The sequence below is a fragment of the Nuphar pumila genome, chromosome 2 (assembly GCF_984573655.1).
Source record: "Nuphar pumila chromosome 2, dmNupPumi1.hap1.1, whole genome shotgun sequence".
Classification (NCBI taxonomy): domain Eukaryota; kingdom Viridiplantae; phylum Streptophyta; class Magnoliopsida; order Nymphaeales; family Nymphaeaceae; genus Nuphar; species Nuphar pumila.
This window is the reverse complement of record NC_143250.1, coordinates 110,910,773-110,937,252: the sequence shown is the minus strand read 5'-3', so window position 1 is coordinate 110,937,252 and position 26,480 is coordinate 110,910,773. Positions and strand designations below refer to the sequence as shown.

At 37.5% G+C, this 26,480-nt stretch overlaps 2 long non-coding RNA genes across 3 annotated transcripts in view; both read right to left on the bottom strand.

Annotated features, from left to right (window-relative positions):
• The window catches only part of LOC149846732 (uncharacterized), a 36,971-nt gene extending 18,529 nt beyond the window's left edge, over positions 1-18,442 (bottom strand). The window contains exon 1 of the long non-coding RNA XR_016430552.1: positions 18,287-18,442. This is a non-coding gene — a long non-coding RNA (uncharacterized LOC149846732). The remainder of the gene's footprint in view (positions 1-18,286) is intronic.
• Positions 18,443-19,139: 697 nt separating this feature from the next.
• Positions 19,140-23,436, bottom strand: LOC149846731 (uncharacterized). Of its 2 annotated transcripts, none has more exons than XR_016430550.1 (3): positions 23,302-23,436; positions 23,070-23,215; positions 19,140-19,344 (listed from the first exon to the last, which is right to left on the bottom strand). It is a non-coding gene; the product is annotated as an uncharacterized LOC149846731 (long non-coding RNA). The 2 variants fall into 2 exon arrangements; XR_016430551.1 differs by lacking the exon at positions 19,140-19,344 and adding an exon at positions 22,829-22,952.
• Between the last annotated feature and the right edge of the window lie 3,044 nt (positions 23,437-26,480).

Below are 26,480 nucleotides of genomic sequence, written 5' to 3'. Positions count from 1 at the left end.
GAGAGGAGGATTTTCTGAAACACAGAGTGGTCGAGAGGAACAATGTTGGGAAGCTCAATACCGTAAGAAGAAATATTCAAAATGTTGCCTAACTGAGATATGTCAAAGGAGAAAATTTTTCCATGTACCATGGAAGTGATAGAAGAGTGATCATGGTCGATAGAAAGGTTGGTGTAGAAAACTTTGATAAGGTGAGGATAGATGGGCATTTGTTTTGGAGAGGCTAGAACATGAATAAGTTCAGAAAGAGAAGTTTGTAAGTCAAACGCTGGAAAGGCTTCAAGGTGAACCAAGCTGCCTGGTAGGATTGTCAAAGATTTTATGGAGTGATAAGTGTGAATGAGATCCGGAAATCTCAACTCCGAAGCTTGGAGTAAGTCGGATGTGCAAGAGAAAGCCATTGCAAGAGCTTAGAAAAAAAACGAGCAAGAGAGAAGAGCTTGGAAGGAGTAGGAGTTTGTAAGAGAATAGAGATATTCGTGGGGTATGAGAGATGAATCAATCTATTAAATAGAAGGAGAAGAGTAATGGTGATAAGAAATGAATGACATTGGAGGTGAAGGATTTTTAGATTTTAGCTAAAAGAGGAAATACGTGAGTTGGAAACTAAGAGGCTTGTGAATGACAAATCAAATCAGTTTTTGTATGATAGTGTATTGTATGTTAAGAAGGACATAGTTTTTAAACAATTTTTCTATGTAGAGAAAGGTTTACTATGGGAGAGTTTGTCGAAGTTTGAGATATATCATGTATTGAGTATGGAGTGTCTCAAGAGAGTGAATGTTTCAAGGATTTTAAAGATTTCGTGAAGATCATGTAAGAAAAGTTATAGAGTGAATAATGGCCTAATAAAACAAACAACTTTTCAAAAATATATTTTATGTGAAAACATTCCAAATTCGTGAAGAAATAGTTTGGAATAGGACAAACAGGAATATATGAGGAGATGCAATAATTGCTTATTTAAGAAGACTATATTTTTGGTATGCGTGGAAGGAGTGTGAATAGTTATAAAGGACAATAATCACTTGATGTTAGACATGAGATGTATGACATAAAGTGGAGTTAGACGTGAAATGAAGTTTTTCTAAAGGACATGGTTTTAAAGAATTTCAATTGAAGAGAGAGATATAAAATATATAAGGAGGTCATGGTCACGGATGGTGAGTCACTTCGTATGAGATAGAGAGAGAGAGAGGGAAGAAAAGTGAAAGGACGATAGTTGATTGTTCTTAAGCAATGATATAATAGATGATATAGTAAAAAAAAATTACGTGAAATATAACAACTTAAAAGGTGGTAAAACAAATAGGAAGGATAATCACTCGAATTTTTATAAAAGGTATGAAGATTTTGGTGAAGTGTATTTTTTGAGGAAAGTTCATGAAAGAGAGTATATTGCATGAATATGAAAAATAGAATAAGTGAGGAATAAAATATCATGTTTGAAGATAGGCTAGCTTATCGTAAGAGAGGTTTTCACTACAAGACAAAAATAATAAAAGGTGTTATGAGATGAGTGATGTGAACAATGTCATGATAGCTTTTACTTAATATAATTAGTTCTTATGGATATGAGTGAAAGGAAATAGGACAATGAGTCATTAAAGATGTGTACTTGAAAGATGACAAGTTAAAAGACATAAAGAATGTGTCATGATGAATGTGTTTTTATGAATTTTTAGAGTATACGTGAATATAGAAGCATAGTTTGACTTTGAAAAGTAAAGTGTATATAAGAAATCGATAAGAATGAAACCGAATAAAATAAAATTTTAATAGAACTCATAAGATGTTTTAGTCTTAGTAGGTGAGATTAATTATAAGTCACTTAGTTTGCATATTCTTAAATCTCTTCGAATTCGTGTAAAGTCTTCATGTTTTAATGGTTTAGTAAAGATGTCTGCTAACTGTTGATTAGTGGGTATGAATTCGAGTTTAATTATGTTGTTTAAGACTTGTTCTCTTAAGAAGTGGTGTCTTATTTGAATATGCTTAGTTCGTGAGTGTAAAATAGGATTTTTAGATAGGTTTATAGCACTAGTATTATCACAGAAAATAGTTATATTTTCAAAATTTAAACCAAAATCTTTCAAAGTTTGTTTCATCCAAATAACTTGTGTACAAGCTAGGCTAGCAGCAATGTATTCAGCTTCAGTAGTAGATAAGGATACACAGTTTTGTTTCTTACTGAACCATGAAACTAGTGAGTGCCCTAGCATATGACATGTTCCACTTGTGCTTTTTCTGTCAGATTTACATCCAGCAAAGTCAGCATCGCTGTATGAGATTAGATCAAATGTAGAATAATCCAAGATCAACTGTGTCTTTTAAATATCTCATGTTTCTTTTTACAGCTTTAAGATGTGATTCTTTTGGATTATACTGAAATCTAGCACACAACCAAACACTGAACATAATATCTGGACGGCTAGCAGTTAAATACAGAAGTGATCCTATCATACCTCGATATACCTTTGTATCAACAGACTTACCATCTTTATCTTTGTCCAAAACAGTGGTTGTGCTCATAAGAGTGGTTTTTGAAGCTGTTGAGTTCATGTTGAACCTATTTAGAAGTTCATGAGCATACTTGGATTGATTGATGAAAACTCCATCCTTGGTTTGCTTAATGTGTAGTCCAAGAAAGTAGTTGAGTTCTCCCATCATACTCATTTCGAATTTCTTCTGCATGGACTTAGAAAATTCTTCACAAAGAGTGTTGTTAGTAGATCCAAAGATGATATCGTCCACATAAACTTGAACAATTTGTAATAACCTTAATTTTTAGGTTTTTATTTAAATATATTATGATATATATGTCATAACAATGTGATTTGGGCCCGGGATCCAAGTCACGGATCCGGGGCCCATAAAGGGATAATTATGCCTAAATATTTGCGTTATACTAAAATCATATTAATATTAGTAATAAAAGAGAAATATACATAAATACATATGTATATATATATAGCAAACTCGAGGATCCACAGTTGGACCCACATGGATCCGACTTGCGGATCCATATTGATGGGGGTTACATGGTATGAATAGGGTTAATTTTAAATAAAACTAATAATAATAAGAATAATAATAAGAAATAAATAAATTTTTAAAATTTTTCTTATTTATCCGAGGGTCCACAGTTGGATCCATTCGGATCCAACTTGTGGATCCATTTAGCTTGAGGTCGGGTTACGGGTCTCGGGTCTGGACCCGAGCCGCGCCCCTGTAAGTTTTTTTAAAAGGCAAGGGGCAACCCGATAAGTGTTGCCCGATAAAACCCTAGCAAAAATCAGGAAAGAGGGGGGGGTTACACAGGCGTAACTGAAACCCCACCCATCTCGGCAAGAAGGGGGGGGGGGGGGGGGGGGGGGGGGTTCGGCGATAAATGGGAGGTGGAAGAGGGGGGTCTCACCCTCTTCCCTCGTCTCCCTCGTTTCTCCCTTCCCTCATATCTCTCTCCCTCGATCTCTCTCTCCCTCTATCTCTCTCTGTCGAGTTGGGTGAGAGGAGGTCGTCGGCGAGCTGTGGCAGCCCACATCCACCATTGCCGACTTCCAACGAGCTCCCCGTCACGGCAGCAGCAAGGAGCAGCCCCAGTCGACCGTGCATACGTGCCTCCAGCCTCCGATCGCCGGAAAACTCTTCAAAAGGTACGGGCTCTTCCTCTTGATTTCGAGTGAGAAATAGGGTGTAGATTTGCTTTCCATGGAATATTTTTAGGGTACTCATTAGGGAGAGGCAGATTTGGGGGTTTGATGTGCCGGCGACCCCAAATCGACAATTTTAGGGATTTCAGTCCACTGATTTATGGAGTTTTGGGTTGTTGAACTATGCCTCTGAGTCCTTTTGAAGGGAGATATACCCATACACGGTCCTTTTGAATAAGCCTCTGTTTATTAATTGGCGTAGGTATTATGTCTTCTGGTAAATTCCATCTAGATAAAGCTTTGAATGTTTAATAGTCGATCGATGTTGCTGTGAAACCTCTGTAGTCTTAATAAGTATTGGAATAGGCTTAACGCTTGCTATATACCGAAGTCTGGAAATTTTATGGACTAATTTCTGAAAGTACATATTCTTTTGTGTTATGAGGTTAATGAAAACTAAGATAAATTGCAGACATGCTGAATGGTACCCTTCTGTGATCAGATATCAATTATAAAAGCAAATTTTAATTGTTAACATGTAAATAGGTTTTTGGATCCTACATGTTTCCACTCTGTTTTTGGTTGTTTATGCTTCTTTTTACTTGTTGCGTTTCAGAATTGAATCCAGAATCTGCCCAAACCCATATTCACATTTGGTTTGTAGTGTTCAGAGGAGAGTTTCAACTCTACTTACCTGTTAGCATTAGGTTTCTTTTATTTTACTATGTTTGTTGCCCCCATTTCGTTTTCAGGGTTGAACTAGTTCTCTTATATGAGTAATACTTATAGTGCATACAGGCTAAGCTTGGAGGCGTATTACATCTATAGTTTTGATACTCGCTGAACCTGAGATTTTATTTTATTAGAACTAGAACTTGAAATACATATTTATCTGAGTTCTCATTTACAAAACTTAGGTTACTGTATTTGACAACTAGATTTAAAACAAATCAAATTGGGTCGGCTGGGCAATATCCAGTCCCTGTGAGGTCTGGCAGCACTTGCCAAAGTGTTGGCAGTCCCCATCTGTAACAATATATATATATATATATATATATATATATATATATATATATATATGAAAGGTTTTGTTAAGGTGGGCTGGCTGTCAGCCCAGCCGAATTTGGCTGGCCTGACAGGCCGAGCCTGGTGGTTGTGGAGCCTCATCCAAGTGCATTGGCTGGGTCATTGCTTCCCAAATAAGACTACATTATACATGTGTTAGTCCAGCTTTGCATGGTTATATTATATTTTTTATATATATATATACTCATGTGTAAGTGGTCATTTGCTTCATGATTGTTAAATTTCTTGGTAGCATAATTGATTAATGTCATGCATCCTGTCATACCTATTTACAAGGTGATTAAGAGGCATATGGACGTGCAAAGATTGTTAGGCATACACCCATGTAATCTGTATGACACAAACGTTATGGATGTTATCATAATTTAGCTAAACATGTAAATGTTTTTTGTTGTTGTCGTACAGGTTGTTTTCCACGGCTTAAACTAAATATTATAGGCTGAGTTAAATTAGCTTGTGTAAGGTTCGGTTCTTCTTGAAATTTTCATATTTATGCTTACCTGATATTCAGGCCTATGTGTGTAAGAGCATGATATGTTTTGTTTTTCTGCATTTCACACATTAAGCTAAAATCAAAGCATTTGCTGCAAAGCTACATCTTATGCATATTGTACACTAACTTGATGTATTGACACGTGCACCGCCACTTGAAGGTTCATATGCTGATTAAGATGTGTAATTTCATCAAAGTATGAATGTGACAAGAACAAGTATGTTAAAGCATGCATTGACATAAATGCATAGGCTAAATAAAATCATACATGGGATATGAGCATGTGTATGGAATGAAAGCATAGAAAAGAATTCATAATGACCTGTTATTCATGATTTTTGCATGTCAATGCATTGATAATCAAATGGTCATCAGGAGGCTGGGTGAGCCTCGAGAACCAGTTGTTCTCTGTTTTAGTTACTTTGATGCATTGCAACAGATCAAATTTGATATTATTGTTTTACCGCACTGTTCTATGTGGTCACGGGCTGTGGACCCGTGAAAAGCTTAGCATGCTGATGTGCAAGCTTATGTTATTCTTTCTGCATGTAAATTTGCAAATGTAAAAGAAATGAATTAATAACCAGATAAAAGAAAGTAAAGAACAGTGTAATTCACTTTCTCCTTGATGTCCCTGCTTTAGGGTGGGAATCTTGGATATTGCGGTTTAGGGGAAACCGTGAGGATACAAAAACTCCGTGTGCGTTTTGTTGCCCCTGAACCCGATATTGAGGTTCTTCTCCTGGCCACGGTTTTAGGCTATGTCACATGGGTGCGGGTGCGGGTGCGGGTGCGACACGGGTGCGGCGCAATTTCAAAAATTTTGGACACGGGGACTCGGCTATATATATATTAAAAAAAAATAAAATATATATATATATATAAGACTCGGTCAAAGTTGTGCCCATTAGGGGACAGGTGATGAGTTGTGAAGGCATTCTGTACACTTTCTTCATACAGGAATAATTCACTTTTGGGCACTTTCTTCATACACTGTAATAATTCACTTTCTTCATACAGGAAAAAACCACAAAAACTTGAGTTGTGCCCATTCTGTACTTAAAACTTGAAAGTGTACAGGTTTTTTAGTTGTGATGGGTTTTTTTCTTTACAGTTGTAGCTCAGAAAATTTTAAAAAAAAAATTCAAAAAAAAAAAAATTCCAAAAAATGGACCAAAATGACCCTGGGTGCGTTGACCGCACCCAGGGTCGGGTTGACCGAGTCCGAGCCGCACCCGTGTCCGCACCCGTGTCGACGCGGGTGCGGCGACCTTGGAGCCGAGTCCGTGTGACATAGGTTTTAGGGAGAGTCCGTCACTTTACTCGGGAGTGGTGTGTTAGTCACAGCTGTGAGTTTGTTTTGGTATACCAAGAAAGTGACGCCAATGGATGCTGTTTTTCATGGTGTCCTCGACTTTGGATGTTGTTTTCCAAGGTTCCGATGGATGGTGCTGTTTCCTGATATCGGTCGAGGGCTAAGTTTGGAACCCGGTAATAAAATACGAATTGTGTGTGAAGTTATCCCGGAAACCCTACTTGACCTCGGGGATTGTACCTGTTTGGTGTATCCGCGGGCAATGATAAATTAAAAAGAGAAACTTAAGGATTATGTGCATTTAATAGGACATGCATATGGAAAGAGGGGGAGCTTAAATGAAAGATAATAAGGGTTCATGCATTGCACACAAATCATGCATATTCTTGTTATGCATTAGTTCATGCATCTTTGCATGTTCACTTGGTGGATATATATTGATCATTGCATACTATTGATCTCTTTTGCATTTAATTACCTTATTGATTAAATTGTGAGCATTGTTACTTACTTCGTGTTCCCTTATGTTCAATTTTGCATTAATGGTTAATTGTCTCATGAATTGATTATAACCGTATTCCTCAAAATTTTACATGGATCTTATTTATGCTCTTTTTCTTATTTGATTCATTAGAGAAACCTGTACGCAGAATTCCTCGGATTTCTAACCCTCTCATTTTATTGGTTTTTTCCAGACACAGGTGATCAGTGAAGACGACTCGCTCTGAGGAGACACGAGGGTCACATTTGCTTCGGATTGCTTCACTTACGGACAGAGTGGCTCTACTGTTATTTTCTTTTAGTTTTTCTTATTTCCTGCAAATTGTTATTTCACTTTTGACATTAAATATGACTTTTATTGATTCATTAATAAAAGAGTTCAGTGGATTGGTTATAAATGATAAATGTAAGTTGGTTTGTGGTGTGTGGTTATCCAACTGAAATTGGAACTGTAGGGACCCCAGGTCTCTAGGAAGTTTTCCGCAACTCTTAGAAAAAAAAATTCTGCATTTTCAAAGGGGATGAGTTGGGGTCGTTACACAATTAAGGTATGATTATCCACAACTTTTACAAATAGAGTAGAGTCTGCTTTGCCTACCGAAAAACCAGCTTTTATTAAAAAGGTTTTGAGTCTATCATACCAAACACGAGGTGCTTGTTTTAATCCATATAAGGCACGTTTTAGTTTGAAAACATGATCTGGATATTGTTCATTTTCAAAGCCTGGAGGTTGTTTTACATAAACTTCTTCATTTATAAAACCATTAAGAAAGACACTTTTAACATCCATTTGATAAAGTTTAAAATCCATATAGCTTGCATATGCTAAAAACATCCTAATAGATTCAAGTCTAGCAACAGGAGCAAATGTTTCATCAAAATCAATACCTTCCTCCTGGTTGTATCCTTGAGCTACTAGTCTTGTCTTGTTTCTTATAACATTACCTGTTTCATCTAGCTTGTTTCTGAAGATCCATCTTGTCCCAATGATCTGATGATCCTTTGGTCTTGGTACAAGATCCCAAACTTCATTCTTTTGGAATTGATTCAGTTCTTCAGTCATGGCTAGCATCCAGAACTCATCGATGATGGCTTCATCAATCTTCTTCGGTTCAAGTTGAGAAATGAATGTCATGCTTGCAATCCGTTCTAGCTGAGCTCTAGTTTGAACCCCCTTTGTCAGGTCTCCCAAAATTTGCTTTTGAGGATGATCTTTGATTTCGACAAATGTTCTTTGATGATCATCTTCATTAGATTTTGCTGTGTTATCTAGGAATAAATCTGTACTTTCAACATCATCATCGTTAGTCTGTTTAAGAACAGATTGATCAATAGATTCACAAAAACTGACATGCATAGATTCTTCAATAGAATATGAACTCTTATTAAAAACTTTGTATGCTTTACTATGACATGAGTATCCTAAGAATATGCCTTCAATAGATTTTGCATCAAATTTATCTAGGCTATCTTTTGTGTTAAGGATAAAGCATTTACATCAAAAGACTTTAAAATAGTCTATTCTTGGAGTTCTGTCATAGAATAATTCATAGGGAGTTTTATTTAACAAGGGTCTAATAAGAACTCTATTGGTTATATAGCATGCAGTGTTAACAGCTTCTGCCCAAAAAGATTTAGCAAGATTATTATGTTGAAGCATAGTTCTAGCAGATTCCTGAAGGGTTCTATTCTTTCTTTCTACTACACCATTTTGGGATGCAGCTCTAGGAAAGGCAAAGTTATGAGAAATACCATGCAAGTTACAAAAATTTACAAAAGGTTCATTTTCAAATTCTTCTCCATGGTCACTACGGATTTTAACAATAGAACAAGATTTTTCATTTTGTAATTTTTTACATAAAATTTCAAATTGACAAAACGTATTACTTTTGTTTTTCAAAAATATTACCCAAGTAAATCGTGAGTAATCATCTACAATGACAAAAGCATATTTATTATGATTCAGACTAGCTACTCTAGAAGGACCAAAAAGATCCAGGTGGAGAAGCTCTAAAGGTCTTTTACTTGAAATGATATTTTTTGATTTGAAAGATGATTTAGACAGTTTTCCTAATTGACATACATCACAAAAATAATCTTTTTTAAAAGATATTTTGGGTAACCCACGTACTAACTTATCTTTAGCTAGTTTAGACATGTATTTGAAGTTGACATGACCCATTCTCATGTGCCATAAATGTTGAGTGTCATTATTAGCTATACGACAATGTTCAGTGATGTTTTCTAGGTATAGTTCATATATATTATTTCTTTTTATACCTTTTAAGATGATATTCTCGTTGGTGTCTGCTATAAGACATGCATCATGATTAAAGCTAACATTATAACTTGTGTCACACATTTGACTAATACTTAGAAGGTTATGTTTTAAGCCTTTAACCAGGAGAACGTCTTTGATAAGAGGTTTATCAATATTACCAATACCAATTATCAAACCTTTGTTGTTATCTCCAAAGGTGACCGTTCCTCCTTCTTGATGATGAAAAACAGCAAAAAGGTCTGGATGTCCTGTCATGTGCTTTGAACATCCATTGTCTAGTATCCATCTGTTCTTCTTCTTTGGAGCCTGCAAAACATTAAGTAAAACTTCTTTTTGGTACCCAGTCGGGTCCCTTTTTGTTAGATTTTGGAACCCAAATCCATTTTGATTTAGGTTTGTCTACAACTTTAAAGGAGTTTAAGGAATTAAAATTATAATACTCCTTTTTAGGTTCAGAAGAACTTTTCACAAAAGTGGTCTTTTGATTCATACAAGAAGGCTTGTTGAAATGAGAGTAGCCAATACCATTCTTGTAAAAAGAGACTTTTTGAGAGGATAGGAGTTTATTCAAGTTCTCTTTTCCTTTAGTAAACTTGAAAATCGTTTTCATAAGGTTCTCAGTTTTACTTTTTAATTCTGAAATTTCTACTTGCAGATTTTTAGTCTTGGAGCTAGTAGAAGATATTTCAGAAGTAATAAGAAGATTTTTCTTTTGTAACTCAGAATTTTTAATACTGAGTTTTTCATTTTTCAGAATGAGCTCTAGATTCTCAGATTTCAAATGTCTATTTTTTAGAATCGTTTTCCTTGATTCTTCAAAAAGTTCCTGAAAAGCATTTTGAAGTTCTTCAAAGGAGAAATCAAGGGATTCACTTACAGAGCTTTCTGCCATGAAGCACATGTTGGCGGTTTCTGCTTCATCATCATTTGACTCTTCACTTGTGGATGGTTCTGAATCATCCCATTGAGCATGCATAGCCTTTTTCTTGAAGAACCTTTTCTTTGGTTCCTCAGTCTTGGATTTTCTTTTGAGAAGAGGACAGTCACGTCTCAAGTGACCTGGCTTATTACACCGGTAGCACATAGAATCTTCCTTTGGGTCTTTTCTTTCTTTGTGCTTATTTGGAAGTCGGTTCCTTCTCATAAAGCGCTGGAATTTTCTGGTGAGTAGCGCAATCTCAGTTTCTTTTTCTGAGTCCTCATCCTCAGAAAGGGCCTGGGAAGGCTAGAGTTTTCTTTAAAGGTTGTTCATCTTCCCTTCTTTCCTTCATGTGGACTTCATAGGCCATAAGATTGCCTATTAAATCGTCCAGGGTAAGTTTGGACAAATCTTGAGCTTCTTCAATAGCAGTAGTCTTTTTCTCCCAATCAGTTGTGAGAGATCTCAAGATTTTCTTCACCTTTTCTGTCTGAGTGTGGGTTACACCCAGAGATTTCAGATCGTTGGTGATGTTGGTGAATCTGGTGAACATCTCTGTGATGGGTTCATCTTTGTTCATTTTGAACAACTCATACTTTCTGACAAGAGATGAAATTTTGGCTTCTTTCACTTTGTTGGTTCCTTCATGAATAACTTCCAAAGAATACCAAATATCATATGCAGATTCACATATAGATATTCTATTGAATTCATTCTGATCAATGGCACAATATAAGGCATTCATAGCCTTTGCATTTAGATTTGTCATTTTCTTTTCTTCATCATACCATAAGTTATAGTCTGTGGATGGAGATGTGTATGGATGCTCAACAATTTTTCATACAGCAAAATCTATGGATTTGAGAAATATAGTCATTCTGCACTTCCAGTATCCATAGTTGGAGCCATTGAAAAAAGGAGGACGAGATGAGTGTTGACCTTCAATATCACGAGCATAGGAGGTAGATGTCATTTGTGCTGGAAGACTTGTTATGTCGAAACCAGCAAACCTGCTCTGATACCAAATGAAATTCCATCAGAGGGAGGGTGAATAGTGAAATACGATAAAGATCGATAAAATAAAATAATCAGGTAATAAGGCACAACACATAAAACACAGAATTTATACTGGTTCGGTCAATACCCAGACCTACATCCAGTCCCCAAGCAAACCACTTGAGCTTTCCACTATAACATCCGAGTCACCGGATAAATAGTACAACACCCTCTTCCTCAGAGGTCTTCTTCTCTCAACAGAGAAGGGGCACACCCTCTTTCACAGAGGTCTTCTTCTCTCAACAGAGAAGGGCAACACCCTCTTTCACAGAGGTCTTCTTCTCTCAACAGAGAAGGGCAACACCCTCTTTCTCAGAGGTCCACTTCTTTCAACAAAGAAGGAAAACAGTGAATAACAGAAAGTTACAATACTCCCTATAGAACCTTCAGAAAGATATGAATGCACGAATGAAGGATTCTGAGAATGTTCTGTTCTTTTCACTCAGAAGATACTCTTTGTCAAAGAGCTATTCTTGACTTTTTCTCTTTCTTTTCCTTTTCTTTTCTCTTTCTTTTTCTAGGCTCTCTTTCAAATATTGACTAGGAATTTTTCTCGTTGTAAGCTCACTTGTCTATTCCATTCGTGGTTTGAATAGTTCATTTGAGTGTGCTTTTATAGCTTTAAAAAAGTAGTCGTTACCTTTTTGAAATCGTAGTCTTTTTGAGATGTGAAATGTCATGTCATTTCAAAAACCAAATTCGTAGATGTTTGAAAAAGTCTTCTTTCCATAAAAGTAAAATATGGGGTACAATAGTCCTTGTAATATTTTAGGTATTATATATTTTATGTAAAAAAGTCTATTTCTTACAATAGTACATTGAACGTTGGATTGTAGGCTATCATATAGTTTTGTCTTTATTCTAATTAATGATTTGAGGTACATAAGTACTTCTTTACTTTAAATGAGTGTAAGTACAATAAATACTTTGAGATATTTATTTGTACATAGTCATATCAAGAGTTTTCTTTATGTTGTGTTTTTCAAAGTCTACAGAGAGAATGAAGACTTTAAGCAAGTCAACATTCTTGAGAAGGATATTAACAAAGATTTCTTACAGGAGGTATTTAATGCTATACAAAGAGAATAATGACTTCAAGTAAGTCGACATTCTATGGGTTTGTAAAAAGGTAACTAGAGTCTTTTCAAAACATATTATATTTGTATTTAATGTTTATACAAAGAGAATGATGACTTCAAGCAAGTCGACATTCTATGGGTTTGTAAAAAAGTAACTAAAGTCTTTTCAACATATATTATATATGTATTTCTTTGTGTAGCCGATTTCCATGTTTTGTCTTTTTCCTACATATTTGAAATCATTTCTTTTTAAGTTGTCTTATACATGATAGAAGGTACAATTATTGCTTTTTGAAATCATGAGCTAATATATCATGTCAAAATACCTTTTCCATAAAGGTTTGTAAGAAGGTACAATTATTGGTTTTCAAAAAAGGTGTTTTTTTGAAACTATCGTATACTTTTGTGAAATAGCTTTTATGAATGAGTATGTAATATGCAATATGCATGCTTCTGAAGGTTCTGTTACATATGACTCTAAAGAAGAAAAAAAATCTTCAACTTGAGGTAGCCGATCTCTTTAGATGGTCTTTAGAAATGCATGGCTCAACAAGCTTTTTCTTCAAAGAGTATGATTGCACCATAGTTGTACTTGAACAGGAGGTCTCCATCCTTTTTTAGTGAGATATCCTTGCATCAAATACTCGTTAGATATATGGCAAAACATATCAAGTCATAATATAACATTTTTCAAAAAGACATATTATCATATTATATAAAATCAAATACGACAGTGTATCATATTATGTGACATCAAAATAGAGTTTCTCAACAGAACAGTGATGAAGTGAAGGAGTTGTTACTCTCTGCTTTAGCTGAATTGAACTTAAAGCAAAATGATCAGGGCACTTGGTATGTTGATTCTGGTGCAGCCACTCGTCACTGGTGATGTTGGTAAGCTCCTAACTTGCGTTCCCTATGCTGGTAAAAATAGTATAGTCACTGGAGATGGGTCTCACCATTGTATTTCCCACATTGGAAACTTTGTCATACCTATGTCTACTTCTTCCCTTGCTCTTTCAAATGTCATTTATGCTCCGAATATCAAGAAAAATATTGTTTTTGTCTCTAAGCTTGTTGATGACATCAATGCCTTAGTTGAGTTTACTCCTTTTTCTGTTCGTGTCAAGGATCTCCACACGAGGGAAACGTTCGCTGAAGGAAAGCGACAAGGGAATATGTACGTGTTTCAAGAGAATCCTTTCACTTCGAAGCTCGCATCATCATCTCCTTCAGCTTCTTCTAAAAATGTTTTTAGCCTTTCTGAGTGTAATAAGCCAAATCTTTGGCATGGTCGTTTGGGTCATTGTAGTAGTCGTTTTATTCAAAAGCTTGTTTCTAGCAGTCTTATTCCCAAGTCAAGTCTAAATTTAAATGTTGATGATAAGAAATGTTCTAGTTGTCTTCAATGTAAGAGTCATGTCCTTCCATTTCATTCTATTAATAAAAGAGCTTCAAAGCCTTTTGAAATTATTTGTTCTGATGTTTGGGGTCCAGCTCCAGTTCCCTCCATGTCTGGCATCAAGTATTACTTCATTTTTGTTAATAGCTATTCTCGGTATACATGGATCTTCTTTATGAAATGTAAGTCTGAAACATTCAAGTTATTTCAGACTTTTCATTCCTTTGTTCAAAATCAATTCTCTGATAATATTATTTGTTTCCAATGTGATGGAGGGGGTGAATTCTTCTCAAATGACTTTATTAAATTTCTCCAGACAAACGGAATACGTAGGCAGGTGTCTTGTCCTCATACACCTCAACAGAATGGGATTGCTGAACGCAAGCATCGTCATATTGTCGAGAGTGCCATGAGCATGATGCATGATAGTAACCTTTCAGTTACCTTCTGGGCAGAGGCCTTTCATTCAGTCGTTCATATCATAAATCGATTTCCCATGAATATCTTGGAAAACAAATCACCCTACCTTTCCTTACATGGTGTTCATCCAAATTATCATGATTTGCGAGTATTCGGGTGTGTATGTTATGTTCATGTTGACAGTTCAATGCGACATAAGTTTTAGGATAAGGCCTTGAAGTGTAGATTCGTGGGGTATGTTGATGATTATAAAGGGTACAGATGCTATGATCCCGTGGGCAAGCGTATCAAAATATCCAGGAATGTTGTATTTGATGAATTGAATTTTGATCACAAGGTTGACAACCTTCCTGAAATTGAAGTTTATCACCCTTGGTTGAACTCTGACCTCTTCTCTAGTGTTAATGATGTTTGTCCTTCAGAATGTAATAAAAGAGATGAGAGAAACATGTCTGATGATGTACAGACGACTCAAAAAAGTGTCATTTCCGATCCACTCTTGCTTCCCGAAAGGTATAAAGGCATTGTTTACTCTCGACGTGAGAAGGGGATTCTTCCTAATTCTAATCAAGAGATGAATTCTTCTTCTGCTCCCAGAATATCCACTCGACCTCGACATCCTATTGATAGATGGGTAAGTTATGAGAATTTCACTATAGATTTTCAACTCTTCTTAATCTCTCTAGGTAAGGAAGATCAGCCCACGACTTTCTATCAAGCAGCAAATTCTAAGCGATGGATTGAAGCTATGAATGAAGAAATGGAGGCTCTTCATGAATGTGGCACTTGGGAGATTGTTCCCAGACCACATGATCGAAATGTAGTTGGGTCCAAGTGGGTGTACAAAATAAAGTATAAGCCGGATGGTACTATTGAGCGATATAAGGCTAGGCTAGTTGCCAAGGGATTCACCCAGGAGCAAGGACAAGATTACGATGAGACCTTCAGTCCGATTGTGAAAATGGGTACTATTTGAATCATACTATCATTGGCTATTGAACATCAGTGGATTATCAGTCAACTGGATGTAAAAAATGCATTTTTACATGGAACTCTAAAGGAAGAAGTGTACATGGAACAACCCACTGGGTATGCAGAAGGGAACTCCAGAGAATATGGGTGTCGATTAAAGAGAGCTATATATGGTTTGAAGCAAGCCTCTCGATCTTGGTTTGACAGTTTTTCTCTTGAAATAGAGAAATATGGTTTTAGTCGTTCGCTTCTTGATCATTCACTTTTCATATTCAAATGTAACGACACAATTACCTTATTATTGATATATGTAGATGACATAATCATTACAGGTAGCTCTGCTGAACACATTGAGCAGGTCAAAGAACTCCTAAACCACAGGTTCAAGATGAAAGACCTTGGTAAACTGCGATATTTTCTTGGAGTAGAAGTTGACAGAACTATTGAAGGCATGACACTTACCCAACATAAGTATACCATTGATGTTCTCAGCAAAGCAGGTATGAAAGATTGCAAGCCTCTAAGCACACCCAGTGTACTTCATCAGAAACTCAGTTCTAGAGATGGTGATTTGTATGAAGATCCTACAGGATATCGCAGGATAGTGGGGATGCTTCAATATCTCACTTTTACTCGCCCTGATATTGTTTATTCAGTCAATCAGGTATCTCAGTTTATGCATGAACCGCGTATTGGACATATGGAAGTTGTTAAACGCACTCTTCGATATTTAAAGGGAACTATTGGAGATGGTCTTTTGTAAAGAAAGATTATGAATGAACATAATATGCATGAACTTTTTGTTTACACAGATGCAGACTGGGCAGGAGATCCAGATGAGCGTAGGTCAGTGTCAGGATACTGTATTTTTGTTGGCCTAAATCTTGTATCTTGGAGCAGTAGAAAACAAAGGGCTATTGCCAGATCAAGCACAGAAGCTGAATACAGATCAATGGCAGTTGCTACAGCTGAAGTAACATGGATTAGACATTTGTTGAGAGAAGTAAGAGAATCAATATCTAAATGTATTCTCCTATGTGACAATCAAAGTGCCATCAACATGTCATTCAATCCTACCACAGTCGTGCCAAGCATATTGAAATTGATCAACATTTTGTAAGACAGAAAGTCGAAGAGAAGGAAATTGAACCAGAATTTGTTCGGACTACTGATCAAGTTGCTGACTTGTTTACCAAAGGGCTTATCAAGGACTGGATGTTGAAAGGCAAGTTGTTCATGGTTCAGAGGATAAAAAGGAGTGTGTACACACTATTGGGTTTGGATCTTATCCAAACCCAATCTGAGTTCATCCAACTAGCACTCTAATTATCACATGTTCATTAAAGTCACTAATGGCATTTTGTAATTTACATTTCTTGTATGATGGGTATTTTCGTACCCTAGTAATTGTAACAGCATGTATTTAACGTGAAGCCTAATACCACAGTCGGGGATTCATTTTGGGGAAAATCCTGCAGCTTTCTCTTCTCTCTCTCTCCCATTCGACTGCTCTTGTGTATGAAACAGGGAACCATGATTTTTATCATCAAAGGCCGACTATTTCCTTTTGTCCAAAATTGATGCAAATGGGAGCATTTTTATCCTCGTATATGTGGACGATATCATTATTGCGAGAGATCATCTTGGTCATATCAACAAGCTAAAGGATAATCTCAATGCAACATTTTGCCTCAAAGATCTAGGACCTATCCGCTATTTTTTGGGCATTGAAGTTGCTAGATCAAAACAAGGGTTTTTTCTCTCACAACACAAATACGCATTGAACATTTTGAATGATACCGGTAACCTTGGGTCAAAACCCGTCAGTCTACCTATGGATCCACGTCTTAAGTTACTCAGCAATAAGGGTGATCCACTCTGTGATCCATCCGTTTACCATGGCCTTGTTGGCCGCCTCATTTATTTAACTATCACAATGCCTGACATCACTTATCATGTGCACATTCTCGGTCAATTTATGCATGATCCCTGGTTACCGCACCTTCAGGCCACATATAAACTACTTCGCTATATCAAAGAAACACCCGGACAGGGCATTTTGTTATCTTCTCAAAGTACAATCCAACTATCTGGATATTGTGACGCAGACTGGGCTGCATGCCCTATGACTCGCAAATCAGTTTTCGACTATTGCATATTTCTTGGGAACAACCCCATTTCATGGAAGACTAAAAAGCAACCCACGATGTTCTGTTCATCAACAGAAACCGAATATCGTTCTATGGCTCATGCCACATGCGAGTTAACTTGGATCAAATACCTATTACATGATTTTGGGATACAACATCCTCAGCCCATGAAGCTTTTTTGTGACAATCAAGCGGCACTACACATTGCCGCCAACCCTGTCTTCCATGAACGTATGAAGCATATTGAACTTGATTGCCACCTTGTTCGTGATAAAATCCAAAGTGGCACCATTGGAACCGATTATGTCCACACCAGCCTTCAATGTGCCGACCTTCTCACCAAGGCCACTGCCAAAGATGTTTTTGAACGACTAAAAGGCAAGTTGGGCCTTCTCAATCCTCATGCTCCAACTTGAGGGGGAGTCTTAGCATATATGGCACTCACCAATTCCGGAAATTCCCACCATTCACGGATCTCCTTAACGTCATTTACCTTTGTGAGTTGTATGTACATTTGGTATATTGTGTGTACATTTGATACTTTTCTATTCTTATCTTTTGTTCTTATCTTTTGCTATTCTGAAGGAAACTGTACACGTTGTTTCCTCTATTTAAACATGTAATCAACCTGTGATTAATAAGAAAATACAGAGAAGGATTTTCACCGTCTCTTGATCCCATTCCTCTGTTACTATTCTCACACTGTCGGAGAGATATGTTCTAGCAGTTTACAAGACAGCAACATTGTCCTGTAAAAGATGCTTAAAACTGGACCCCTGAAGAAATATTGTCTAAAAAGGTGTTTTGCACTATGTTCTTTTCACAACATTCAAAAACATATTTGGGCACTTTAAATATCTGCAGTGAATAAAATATTCAACATTGAAGCTAGGCACTGTGTAGGCTAAGTAAATCAATATGGAAAAAAGAAAAAAAGTTTGGAAGGGCATTAAACCAACCTGCATTGCGAGCAGGACCTTTTGAACCTCACCAAGCTCCTTCTCAAGAATGTCTTCTTGAACTATGTCACATGGGTGCGGGTGCGGGTGCGGGTGCGGGTGCGGGGATTCGGCACTTCCAAAAAACCCGGGTGCGGGGGTGCGGCAGGGGCAAAAATGTAATATATATATAAGGGGGTCCGAGGTTCCCCCGACGCGGGTTTTTTCAAATTTCATTTTATATACAGCTGCACGATAGCACACCCATCTCGTCAGGAAAATGGATTGGATTCGCTCTATATATTTAAGAAGCAACAAAACAGTTGTCATCAGAGGGAAGCTTGACATACTTTTATGAGGAAAAAACTTGAGATCATTACCAACAAAAAGGAAAAAGGGTGACAAGTCAAAGTGAAAAACAAGAAGAAAGGTGACCGCCAGACTCCAGATTCCCAGGCGCCTGACTGACATATCAAATGAGGTAAGAACCATGAACACCCAAAGGTCCAAAAAGACATGGAACTATAAAGCAAATGGTGCAGCAGTAGGCCCTGGCAACATGAAAATTATCTCTCCTCGTCAGAAGAACAGTGAATGCTAATAGCCAGCAAGGCTACCACCATTATTATCATTTATTATGGAGAGAGAAAATCCTTTTCGAAAAAAAGGAAGGCTACCACCATCATTATATCATTTATTATGGAGAGAGAAAATCCTTTACGAAAAAGAAGGATCAAGGCTACCACCATCATTATCATTTATTATGGAGAGAGAAAATCCTTTACGCAGGATTGAAAAGGCAGGAGCAGCAACAGCAGCAGCTGTCAGCAGAATTTTTTTTAAAAAAATTCCGCAGCCCATTTCATAGGGCAATTTTTAAAAAAAAAATCCAAAAAATAAATGGACCTAAATGATCCTGGGTGCGGTCAACGCACCCAGGATCGGGTTGACCGCACCCGCTCCCGCGTCGAGTCGCATCGACGCGGGTGCGGCACCCTGCTAGCCAAATCCCTGTGACATAGTTCTTGAACTGTAAGTTCTCATGTAGCTTCAGAATTCTTCTGAATCAATGCTGCTGTCTGCGTAAATAAGTAAATTTTCCATAGATTACCTAATTGTTCACCATTTGATAAATAAGAACAATATTACATGTACTAAATAAAGCACAACAGGGAACAATAGTACGAAACACGAGAAACTTATCCAATGGGGTAACCATTTTGTCTGGATTAACTTTTGCTAAATGAACACCAGATACACAATTTTGGTTCTTTTTTTCTGTTTTTTATACCCATTTTGCATATAGTACAGAACTGTAGGTATACATCCACTATCACAATGGTCTTACAGCTTCTTATAGAAAGTAAGGCCATTCAAGTTAAACATGACTGTATCAAACTGGAAACTAGTTTAAACAGGTATACAAAACAATTTACTTGAAATTGTGCATTAGGATGCAAAAAAGATTATAAAACACCAGTTACACAGTTGTGATCATTGCAAGTGCATTGCCTGTTTGAAATCAGAACCTCCACAAATATAAAAAAGATTTCTAAAACAGATCAAGCACCATCCTAAATACTATCAGTGGATCTTGACTCTGTGTGTTAATGTATGTGTATATGATTAATAAAATTTTAGACTAGTAGCATGTATGGGTGATTTCCACGGCTGAAGATGAATAGGTAACTGAGATCTTGTTTGAAATGTAGCTACAATATCAAACATTATTTAATTACCTATGGTAATGCTACTTTCATGTATATACAAGTCATGGCACCACATGTCCGTTTCTAATACATTCTAGCAACTAACCCATGGCTGGACTATATGTTAGCACATACCTGGATGTCACTATGATACACAGGTAGCTCAAAAAGGGGCTAAATATCAAAACACGGATGGGCCTACACACACTACTACTATCACATGTCTTGCTTATTAAGAAAAAAAAAAATGACCGATGGGATGCTAGGTCTGTATATATTTCATGTTTCGTTCTTTCCTTTCTTTCTTTTGTAAGCACACAACAGAATATTTAATTTTTCATAGACTCGAAATATGCAAAATCTATTACATGCTACATCTATTTTTGTTATCAATTGAATCAATGACAGTGAAGACAAACATAAGGTTTTAAAAAGGAAAAAGGGAAATGGTATTGTATGACTCATTGGTCTGTAGGGTAAAATAGATGATGAACATGAACCTCAACCTAGTACACTACTGTTTACCTTAGGTTCTGCATCACTCACATGAACCCTGCTAAAGCATCCTTAGGTGGGTTTGTAAACGGCGAGGTCGCATACCCTGAATAACCAGTAATAGCGTTTTGAAAAGAAAATTTGTAACAGTATATTATTGAAGAAAGGATGTGAAATCGATAAGGCTCTGTCGAGCCAGTTCGTTACTAAATAACCATGTATTGGGTCAAGGCAAACTGGTTCTAACCCAGTTTGGTGGGTTCGGCGTCTGGGTATCATGCCCGGGGTCGTGAACTGTCACTCGGGGCAACCACATTGCTCCTCGAGTGTCGTTGACATCACGGGTGCCAGTGGCACCGTGGCTCGATTTGCCTGGTTAGTCAGGCCGGTTTGCATCCAATTAGGCAGAGCCGGGACCTTTCTCGCAAGGCAGCACGTGTTGTCCCTGCTGGTACGTCTGACCTACCTGTGTCGGGGTCGTACCAGTCCTGCTGGGCTGTGGGGTAGTGTTGCACCGGTTACAAGTTGACATGGCCGGATTTGCAACCGTTGTTACTGTGCGGTTGTTGTGACTATGTCGTAGGTCATTACTTGGAGAAGGCAACAGGAACGTCGCATACCCTGAGTCACATTATCCATGGTGGCAACCACAAAGCCACGTCGAGTCGAAGGCGCATTGCATTCGAGTGCATGCCATAAATTCCACCAGATTGTGGCCAGAGCGGTTACACACACACACACACACACACACACACACACACACACACACATATATATATATATATATATATATATATATATATATATATATATAGCAAACCATGCCACATGGAGGGCTTAGTTCGTGGGTACAACGCGTACGCCATAGCTCGTAAACAAATACGTAATTATGGGCTCCGAGTCGAGCCATGTTTCGAGAAATGCTATGTTGATGGTGCCTATGGCACCCGAACCTTAAAATGCATACAATGTATGTGAACCCGAGTCGGGTTCAGGATTTTGGAAATCCCCGTAGTGTGATAGCTCGCACAAGAAAATAATGAAAAAATAAATAAAAATGTATCCATAATCATAAGGTTGGCAAGATTATTGATATATTTGAAAAACGGTATATGTTACCGGACCCCTCGTGGTGCGATGACTCGCACATGGTTATAAAGAAAAGGTTAAATAAAATATAAAAATAGAACCTTCGAGATTCTGGGTACACCTGAAAGACGGTGTATGTTACCGGATTCTTCGGGCTCTGGGTACACTTGAAAGATAGTGTATGTTACTGGACCCATGGTCTACCTTGGAGAGGGTAGGTGGTACAAGCTTCGTGGACGTTCTGATTTTCGTGAGAGCTAGGCGTCTCACCGGGTCCCCAGTCCACGAAGTTAGTGGACCAGGACTATCAATGTATCCTAGGTGGTAAATCCAAGTCTTTTGCTGAAGTGTCACGGGGTGCATCCTAATACTTGTTTTAGCCACTGGGGAGTTCTCTCCCGGTCATGAACCGTCCGCTTTGAATATCTGTATGGCTAGTCATACGGGTTATTAAATAATAGACCACCGTATGGTCTCGGTCCGATACGAGGTCTATGCCTGTGCGCACCCACAGGGTAAGAGTAAGATAAACATTAAATAATTTAAGTTGACTGAAAACTTATTTATGAAAAATTATGAACTGTTGATATTACATTTGTAGAACTTGTAGATCTACAATTTATGCTAGTATGAGTAAATATATCTTTAGTCTAGTTATCTCTCATACTGTGTCATGAAGTAGAAAGCATGTTTATTTTTTTAGAATAATACAAATTACCTGCTAGCTATAACTTTAGATGTTTGCACATATTTGTACACAGAACACTGAGCACCACATATAAATATAATGCTTCTTACGCAGATAGGGGAGTCTGACCCTTCTTCTTTAAATGTTTTATCAGGAAGTGAATGAATTGGAGCATCGGAGCATCGTTCTGGATTGGGTCAAGATATCTCATTTATTTCAGTACTTTATGTTTGAACTCCTATTAGTAGATTTACATTTCTTTTATGAGATGTAATTAATAACATTAATGCTTTAATTAATGAATGATATGTTTTTTAGTATTTCTCTTGTTTACCATGTAATTCGCCCGACACTTGGACTTGTTACTTCTGCTAATTCAAAAAAAAAATTATCCAAAATTTTTCGTCCAAATTGTTGGGGCTCTCTCAAATTCCGACTCGTCACTCTAAATCTAATTCCCAACTTCTCAAGCTGCCACGACAATTCAGGTAGGATGGCCACCGAGCTCCGGAAGTCCTCATCCAACTTCTCAATCCTCTCGATCAGAACCCCTATCAACATGACTGCGGCTTCTAACCCTACTACACCGCCTACTTCGAATCAAAGCACCGATTCCTACCGCTCCCACCAACAGAACCAACTGCCAAGCGATCAATAGGTTCGCCAAACAACTCCGATTCGGCAGCAAAGACTCCAAGGTTGGCACCTAATAGCAATCCCAAAGTTGAAACTTTCCACAAATCAATCCCCATCAAAGAAACCCAACAATGCCTCAACAATAAATGAATTAAAACAAAGAAGAAGACAAATTCCTGGAACTCACAGTAAGGGAATTTGATATCGTTGAATATACCGCTAACACGATGGCAGAAATCACAGAGGGGGCGATGCACAAAACCTCAGCAATCTCAAGGAACTCGTCAATTGGGCCCTATTCATCACCTGCCGCACTGCCATTAAGGCCATCACCTAAAAGCACAAAAAAATGAGATGGGTGGTCGGAAAACTCGTAAAGAAACTCGATAATTGAGATTCAGACGCGTGGTGGAGCTCACTTGTTCGGTGAACTCGCGTAGAATGGCGATATCTGTTCGAAACAAAGACCAATTCGAAATGGGGAGTCGAGATATCCCTCTGTATGACCCCGAGGAAGGCGTGCTTGCGCGCTTCTCGCCTAGTGAAGAACGCCAGACGCCGGCAATCGTGTACGGAGTGGGAGTGGTGTTGGGTGGCAAGGAAACTGAGGGCAATGGACATCGTAGCTCTCTCTCTCTCTCTCTCTCTCTCTCTCTCTCTCTCTCTCTCTCTCTCTCTCTGGTGGCCTCCCTTCGCGCTCTTAGGCCAGCGCGCTAAACGAAGGAGGTTTCCCGGCAACGGAGGCCACCGGAAAAGAAGAGGAGGAATCTGCACCTTTGGAGGTAACGAAGAGCCGGAGGAACTTTACGAGCTTGCTCCAGGTTTCATTCATATCGGCGATATTTTGAAAGTTCGACATAATGATTTTTTAGTGACGATTTAAAAGGGTCATTAAATTGTGATATTTTCAAAAAAACTCGTTCTTATTGTTTATATGAAACGTTCACGGGTAATTTTTTTTCACATTACTCTATTTTTGGTCTTCTTCATATTTTTCATTTCTTTTGAATTATTTGTTTTTACTAAGATTTTGCCAATAAAAGTTCAAGAAAAACAAAAAAATATTACAATATTTTGAAACGTTTGTCACTATAGATTGGAGAATATTTATTAGTTCTTCAAGTTTCATACCTTCGTCCTCAAAAAAAAAATCTACACCTTCGTGGCATGTCTTTAAGCTTCGTTTGTTTTATTCTCATGAAAAGGAAAAGCTTTAAGGCACGCTTGGAAGAGAGAAAGATGCAGGAAAAGTGATGCAAAATGAAAAATTAGTACCAATTTTTTTACACTTTCAAACTAAAAAGACTTTTTCATTGAGAGTTTTTCTAAAATATACATTTTTTGATACGAAACATAATCCATGGGAGGTGGTGGAGGAATATTTTCTACCAAGAGAAAATTTTATTTCTACACTCCCCACCACCCATCTCACCAACCTCTCTCTCTCTCTCTCTCTCTCTCTCTCTCTCTCTCTCTCTCTCTGTATTTTAGATTTTCTCACTCTGTTTTTCTCATGCTGCACAAACAGCGAAAAGCTTTCTTTTGGAGAACTTTTTGTATAAAAAACTCTCATAGGTTAAACTTTCTTTTCTTATGAGAGTTTTTCTCTATTCTAAACGTGAGTGGTCATGGACTTTTAAGGTATGTTTTGAAGCGAGAAAGATGTAAGAAAAGTGATGCAAAATAAAAAAATTCATATTGTTTTTTCGACCCTTTCAGACAAGAAAAACTTTTTCCTTGAGAGAGTTTTTCTAAAAAGTATATTTTTTTATAAGAAACATTCCTCCATGAGAGAGGTGGAGGAATATTTTATACTAAAAAAAATATATTTTTATACTCCCCACCACCCATCTCACCACCCACCATCTCACTGTAACCATCACCACCGTCCTCTCTTTCATTTTTTCACATTTTTTTTCAGGATACATAAACTAGTGAAAAACTTTTTATATTAAAAACTCTCATAGGCAAAACTTTCTTTTTCTACGAGAGTTTTTATGTATCAATTTTTTGACCCTTCCAAATGAGAGAAACTTTTTTATGAAAAGAGTTTTTCTAAAAAGTATACTTTTTGATAAAAAACATTCCTCAATATAAAAAGAGAATTTTTTTTTTAACACTCCCCACCACCTCTCATCTCCCCCTCACCACCACCCTCCTCTCTTTCATTTTTTTCACATTTTTTACTCTATTTTTTCATGCTACACAAACAAGAAAAAATTTTCTCTGAAAAAACTTATCGTATAAAAAACTCAGGCAAGGTATGTATGAATTTACCTCAGCTCGTGTGAAAACTTTTCATATAAATAACAAGTAAAAAAATCTTGAGATCTCAGATCGTGTAAAAGCCTTTCATGTGAAAGCTTTCACACTGGAGGTACGTATGGATTTACATTTTTTTTATTTAATACATGGGACCGAACTAGAGACCTAGTCGCACTTGACTTAGCCGGCGGCCATCATACCATAGCATGTTTGTCTTATTCAAGTTAACTAACCAGTTACTAGTTTTATTTTCAAAAGAGAAAACCAGTCGCACCATATTAACATAACCTATTCATCACTTATATTCAATCCCCACAAAACATCTCACTTGATGCAGACATGTGTAGGTGATCCATTCTCACAGATCCAAGTTAAGAGGGTTTGGCTTAGTGGGATGGGCCTGGATCGTTGTGTCACCTCCTGCTTAAGCCGAAGCTTGTGGGAGGTCGAGAGGTAAGCCCTCTAAGTTTTATACTGATAGGACAATGATCTCAAGTACGGCAGGCTGAGCCAGCAGTTGGGTCTATGCATTTTGGGTGGTTTATCTTAGTAAAAAAAAATTGAAATGCACGGTCATTTCAAGTTAGATGTGCGGTGAGGATTGAATATAATTGATGATTTTAGATTGGTTTTGTTAGGCATCATTTTAATTTAACCTTTGTCTTTATGCTTGGATCCAACAATACAAAAAGGAAGAAAAAGAAATTGTTATATGTGCAATCAGGCCCCCTTCCCAATGCCGTTAATTTGAACGTGTATGTAAGTGGTGGTCGGGGAGACAGGCGTATCATATCACTAGATATCAAATTGATCGGATTTTTGATCGAATATTCGATCTTAAAGTGACGTAGATGATCGAACTTTTCTTGGATGCGGACCCCCAACCAATAATTTTGTAATGGATCCGTACTCAAATCCAAATCAAATCAGATCCATTTGCATTTTCTTTTGATATGCAAAACCCTTGTCCCCAACTTTTTTTTTGCACTGGACCCAATTCTGCCATACAAAATTTGGATCAGTACAAGCTGCTGCTTGCCTGTCTGGTACAGACCCATGCAAACATCATCCAGCTAGTATCCAACCCGTTTGCACTCCTCTCTGCAGCCTAAAGTAGGGTTGGTGAGCATTGTGAGACCGGAAGAGGGAGGGTGTTTGATGGAGTAGAAAAATGAGGTAGGTGATGACCTAGGCTTTTGAGCTAACCAAACCACTTGGTTTATTCTTTTATTTTCCTTGCCCACCTTATATTATTAGAGAAAGACCTTACTTGCAAAGATATGCCACTTATGTCCCTATGCTGCCACAAAGCCAGTGGCTCGCAAGGGCCACT